The sequence below is a fragment of the Scyliorhinus torazame genome, chromosome 6 (genome assembly GCF_047496885.1).
Source record: "Scyliorhinus torazame isolate Kashiwa2021f chromosome 6, sScyTor2.1, whole genome shotgun sequence".
NCBI lineage: Eukaryota > Metazoa > Chordata > Chondrichthyes > Carcharhiniformes > Scyliorhinidae > Scyliorhinus > Scyliorhinus torazame.
Window position 1 is genome coordinate 82,965,167 of NC_092712.1, and position 6,565 is coordinate 82,971,731.

Here is a 6,565-nt window from a genome sequence, read left to right on the forward strand (position 1 = left end):
GATAACCACTGCGCCCACCGTGCTGCCCTTGAAGAATTAATTTTTGAAGAGGCTTTTAAAGTTGCAAGGTAGCAAAATGGAGATGTTTAGGAGAGCTCCTGTCAATTATGGTGGAACAGATTGATAGAGAAATTTTAGCAATACAGTGTCAAAGGAGGAGAACAAAAGAAGATTGCAGACATCGGGCATGGCTGTGGAGGGATTAGAGTGGGGAAATGCTGTGGAGGGATTAGAGTGGAGCATGGCTTTGGAGGGATTAGAGTGGGACATGGCCGGGGCGGCACGTGACACAGTGGTTAACACTACAGCCTGTGGACCCGGGTTTGTATCCTAATCCTGGGTCACTGGCCGTGTGGAGTTTGCATATTCTCCTCTGGGTTTCATTCCCACACCCCAATGATGTGCAGGTTAAGTGGATTGGTCAAGCTAAATTGCCCCTTAATTGGGAAAAAAAATAATTGGATACTTTAAATTTATTTTACTGAAGAAGTAGATAATTTGAAGTAATCTTAGAGTGAAAGTTAAGAAGAAGGAATTTTAAAAATACGTCAATCAGAACTTCACCAATTTGTTCTCCAACTAAGAAGGAGACATTGTTGGATCTGTTGGGAAATTAGATGGGCCAGGTGAACCAAGTGTTTGAGGAAACACTTGGATAAGAGCATTCATCGTGTCATACGTTAAAGATAACTATGGATCAGAGGAATGAACAATCTAAAGTAGAACTTCTAAATTGAAGAGGGCTAACTTATGAGAGGAGAGCTAGCAAGGGTAAAATGGAGACAAATTGACATGATAAACAGTAACGTAACAATGGGTGATCTTTAAGGAGATGTATCCAACTCCAGGTATCAACTACATTCCAATCGGACAAAAGATTGGGAAATCAAAGCCAGGGCTCCTTGGATAATGAGAGAGATAGCAAGTATGATGAAACAAAAACGAGAGTATATGATGCACGTCACGTGAATTCTTCAAGCGAGAACCAGACCAAATACAAGATGTTCAGATGAAGCAAAAAGGAAAATATGAGAACACATTGGCAGTATACATAAAAGGGGACCATAAATCTTGTACCAGCATGCGCATAAGAGGAAGGTTTAATGGGGACAAATCAAGAGGTTCAGGGGTTATAAAATATTGATAGAGGTGAAAACTGGAGCGAATGGATGGGGTGAAAATTGATAGGCAGGATTCACGAGAAAGACAAGCTATGCTTAGAGTGGATAGGTTGCTCTGTATGGCTATTATCACAGGTTACTAAAGGAAGTAGGAATGCAGACACCAGAAGGGCTTGCCATAATCATCTAATCTTCCCAAGATTCATCCATTCATCACCCAATGTGGTGTCTCCGCTCCTTTGTTGCTAAAGCCCTTGTTCATGAATTTGCTACTTCTAGACTTCAGTATTCTAATGCACTCCAGGCCAATGCCCAGGTTATACCCTTCGTAAATTTAAGGCCATCCAGAGATGATCTGCTTGTCTCCTAAATCGCACCAAGTTCCAGCCACCTATCACTTAACAATGTCTCAATTTTAAAATTCTCATCCTTGTTTTCAAATCCTTCCTTGACCCTCTCACTCTGTATAATGTCCTTCCATCCTATGACTCGCCCAAGATATATTTGCTCTTCCAATTCTTGCCTTTTCAGTATCACTGAATGTAATAAGTCCTTTGCTGTGGCCAAGCCTTTAACTGCCAAGGCACCAGGTTCTGGAATTCCCTCCTATAATCCCTCCAACCCCTTTCCTCTTTTTACAGGTTCCGTTAAAAACCTACGTCTTTGATCAAACCTTCAGTCATCCTCCCCAATATCTTGCTTGGTTTCAAATTTGGATTTGATAAAGTTCTGAAGACATTTTATTATGTTTAAGGCATATATATACACTTGCGCACGTTTTTGTACATTCAAGTTGGGGTGCTATTTGATGCCTTTTTGCAAATTGAAAGAGAAACTCAAACAGATTGTAAGGACTTTTACAAGTATATCAGGAAGAGAGCAGCTAAAGTAAGCAGTTGGTTCTTAGAAGTGGAATCAAGATAAATTACCATGGGGAATGAAGGAATATCAGACATTGAAGAGGAATTTTGTGTTTTCACAGTAGAAGACAAAGTTACATAGCAAAATTAGAGTAAAAAGAATGAGGAAATTAAGGTAATTAATATTAGCAGACAAAAAGTACTGGAGAAACTTCAGGACTAAAATCTGACAAATCACTAGGACCTGATGGCTTACAACCTAGGGTCTAAAAGAGAGCTGCAAAGATAGTGGTTTTTAAAAATTGATTTTGACGGGATATCAGTTTCAATGGTTAGTTTCGCATTTGTTGCTCATCCCTAATTGTCCTTGAGAAGGTTGCGGAGAGCTGCCTTCTTGAACTGCTGCAATCCAAATGGTGGAGGTACATCCTACAGTTAGGTGGATTGGCCATGCTAAATTGCCCTTAGAAAGGTTAGGTGCGTTATGGGGATAGGGTGGAGGTCTGGGCTTAGTGCTCTTTTCAAGGGCCGAATGGCACTGTAAATTCTATGATTCTATCCACTGCGCTTTTAGGGAGCGAGTTTCAGGACTTTGATCCAACGATAGTGAAGGAATGGTGACATACTTCCAAGTCACAATCTTGAGTGACTTTGAGGGGAACTTCCAGTTGGTGGTGTTCTCATGTATCTGCTGCCCTTGTCCTACTAGATGGTAATGGTCATGGGTTTTGAAGATGCTGCCTAAAAAGCCTTGGTGAGTCCGGCAGTGCATCCTAAAGATTGTACACACTGCTGCCACTGAGGTCAGTTGTGGAGGGTGTGAAAGTGGAAGGGGTGCTAATCAAGTGGGCTGCTTTGTCCTGGATGGTGTTGAGCTTCTTGAGTGTTGTTCGAGCTGCACTCATCCAGGCAAGAGAGGAGTATTGCATCACACCCCTGACTTGTGCCTTGTAGGTGGTGGACAGGCATTGGGGAATCGAGGTGAGTGACTTGCTGCAGGCTTCCTAACCTCTGACCTGCCCTTGTAGCCACAGTATTTCTATGGCAAGTCCAGTTCAGTTTCTGGTCAATGGTAACCCCCAGGATGTTGATATTGGGGGATTTAGTGATGGTAATGCCATTGAATGGGCGATGGTTTGATTCTCTCTTATTGGCAATGGTCATGGCCTGCCACTTGTGTGGCGCGATTTTCACTTGTGCTGGCTATGAGCCTCAGCTATTACTATTTATAACAGTGATTTAGACAAAGAGACAGAGTAATATATCTAAATTTTTCTCACTATAAAGGTAGGTAGGAATGTTAGCCTCAGCTATTCCAATCAATAATAGTGACTCAGAAGGAATGTAAACTGAGAAGAATACAAAGAGCTATCCAAGTGATATCTGGTATAAAATATTGAGGTAAACAGTTAACGGTCTTATCAAAACTTGAGGAAAGTTGCAAGTTTTAGAACATGTGACTGCCAATTTGTCATAAAACTAGTAAAGAATTTTGGGGAAAAGCCCAAATTCTGTGTTGTGAATGTAATCCTGATATTGTAGTGCAATTTTAATCAATCACATATTTCTACCTGAGTGTACAATAGTGTTGAAATCTATACGTGATTGCTGTAATTGATTTAGCTGTCTTCGTGACGTTGAACATCCTGTATATAGTGAATTATTATCTGAGCTCTTTCTTGAGACAACATCTATTTATTAAAGATTTTTAGAGATACAACAACGCCTTTTAATTGTTTAAAGAATATGATTTCAGCAGAACTTAGGTAAAAAACAGAAAATACTGGATAAACACAACAGGTCTGTCAGCATCTGTGGAGAGACAAAAAAGACTTGCACTGGCACATAATATCTGGGTTCCCCAGCAATTAGGGGGAATCACTCTCGGAAGTTCCTATTTAAGGAATTACCCGGCAATTGGCCAGAAGTGCTAACTTCCTCTGAACAATGCGCTTGGCTGGGAATCATCCAACAGATCCAATTTAAATCACTAACTTCGGATGGTTGAGCCAGTTTTACCCTGATAGTTACTTTGACAGGAAAAATAACTTCTAACTCCAGAGTAACTATTTAAACACCCAGACTCAGCCTCACACGACATCCTGCACAAACACGACCCTCCAGGGGATTCACCACACCGGACCCCCACCTCCTACCTGGACTGAACCCCTCTCCTGGTTCAGAACCCCCCCCCCCCCCCCCCCCCATTCCTTAAACTTTAAAACTTAACTGCTCTTGTAACTTGTCCCTTTAAGCTGCGGTAAAAAAGGGGAGTGACTTACCTGTCTGTACCCCAGTAACTCCATGACAATCCTGCCTCGCTGCTCCTGCCTCACCCCAGCCCGAGTGAGGAAGGTTGGGCAAGATTGGGCTTCAGAATCCCAGAGCAATTAAGTCTGGTGCAAGTGGCAATCAAATGAAGATTGCCACTCTGAGGAAGCTTTGGGGCAATGTTTTGAGTCCGTATGACTCTTCAGAGCAAAGGTAAATACATAGGGATTATAGATTTGGATTAAATTTTCTGCAGATAAATGTGAGGTGACAGATTTTGAAAAGTAGAATCGAGAAATGGTAACGTTTTTAAAGTACTGGGGGAACAAAAGTTCTCAAAACCAGGAGAACAAGTTGATAAGGCTATAAAATGAATGATAGATTTTATAACTGGGAGTGCAGAGTGCAAGCTAGGAAGTAACGTTAAACCGACAGAAGTTATTGATTAAGTCCTGTTCTGAGTGAACTACTTCAGGAAGGGTGTCATGTCCCTGCGATTCAGAAGAGAACTACTGGGATTATATCAAGGATAAAAGACCGTGAAATTCTGGAAGATCAAGAGAAAAATTGGGTTGCTTTTTACTGAAATGAAATTAAGAAATCTGATCGTGATACTCAGAATTCTGAGAGGTTCTCACAAATTTAGCTGATGGGAATTAATTTATGATTATCACCAAAGAGCAGAGGCAGTAGTCAGATTTTTTAATACATCTACATCTGATGAGTTAATATCAACACCAGTTTCTAATGTGTACCAAGAGCACAAATCTGTGACTTTCGGGTAAATATTAACCCTGCTAGAAACAATCCTTGAGAGAGCTAATTCCATGGTGAGGTAGGTACTCCCAATGCATCATGACACTCACAAAGTGCTGGCTCAGAATTGCGCAACCCCATGTGCCTGTTTTTCAGTCCATTAACTTAAATATACAAAACATAGACATTTTCTGGTTAACACCAGCTGCAAACACCATTCGTCTTTGAGAGCACCTAACCATAAAACGAGCCCAAACATCTTGTAATGGGAAACAGATAAATATTTTGTAACATTGAATTAAATAGATTGGAGAAAGGGCAAGGAACTGGAACTAAGTTGATAACACAGAGCAAGCATGGACCTGGGAGACCAAGTGGCGTCTACAAAGCTATAAAATTCAATGATTAAACACCAAACAGGCTGACCTTATCTCACAGATTTCTGAAATAATTTACGGGACAAGTTAGTATTTTACACCCATTAATATCAGCAAGAGAAGAGATACTGCCGAAATAAATTTCTTTACTTCAAGGAAGTAACAACTTGAGTAAACTGTTGAAAGATGTGCCTTAACGTAAAGAAAGCATTTGATAAAATTCCATTAGAAAGGTTCTTCATTAATTTAGGGGAAACCTCAGGAAACAAAGGAAATTTGGCATGTCCACATTGACTCTTACTAATTTTTACAGATACACTATAGAAAGCATCCTATCTGGTATGGCAACTGCTCGGCCCAAGACCGTAAGAAACTACAGAGAGTTTAGAACCCAGCCCAGTCCATCACGCAAACCCACCTCCCATCCATTGACTCTGTCTACCCACTGCCTCTGGAAAGCAGGCAGCATAATCAAAGACTTCTCCCACCTGGGTTATTCTCTCTTCCAACCTCTTCCATCAGGCAGGAGATACAAGAGTCTGAGAGCACGCACTAACAGGTTCAAAAACAGCTTCCCCGCTGAATGACTCTAAAGAGGAAATGCTGGAAAATCTCAGCAGGGCTGACAGCATATATATGGAGAGAAAAGAGCTAACGTTTCGAGTCCAGATGACCCTTTGTCAAAGCGGGAGTCCTGAATGACTCTTATGGAATGAACTGATCTCTTCACACATCTTCTCTACTGTGTCGTACTACATTCCTTATGCCCACCCAATGCCTGTGCCTATCTATTTTCATAATGTATTCATGTATGCCTTATGTTTTTTTACGTATGGAACAATCTGCCTGGACTGTACACAGAACAGTACTTTTCACTGTACCTCGGTACTCGTGACAATAAATCAAATCAAAAAAATCAGACGGGTGAATGGCAAGAAACAATTAAATTTTTAAAAAATAATCTTTGTCACAAATCGATTTCCATTAACACTGTAATGAAGTTACTGTGAAAAGCCCCTAGTCGCCACATTTTGGCGTCTGTTCGGGTACACAGGGAGAATTCAGAATGTCCAAATTACCTAACAGCACGTATTTCAGGACTTGTGGGAAGAAACTGAAGCATCCGGAGGAAACAACCCATCCAGACAGAGTGAATGTGCGGACTCCGCACAGACAGAGG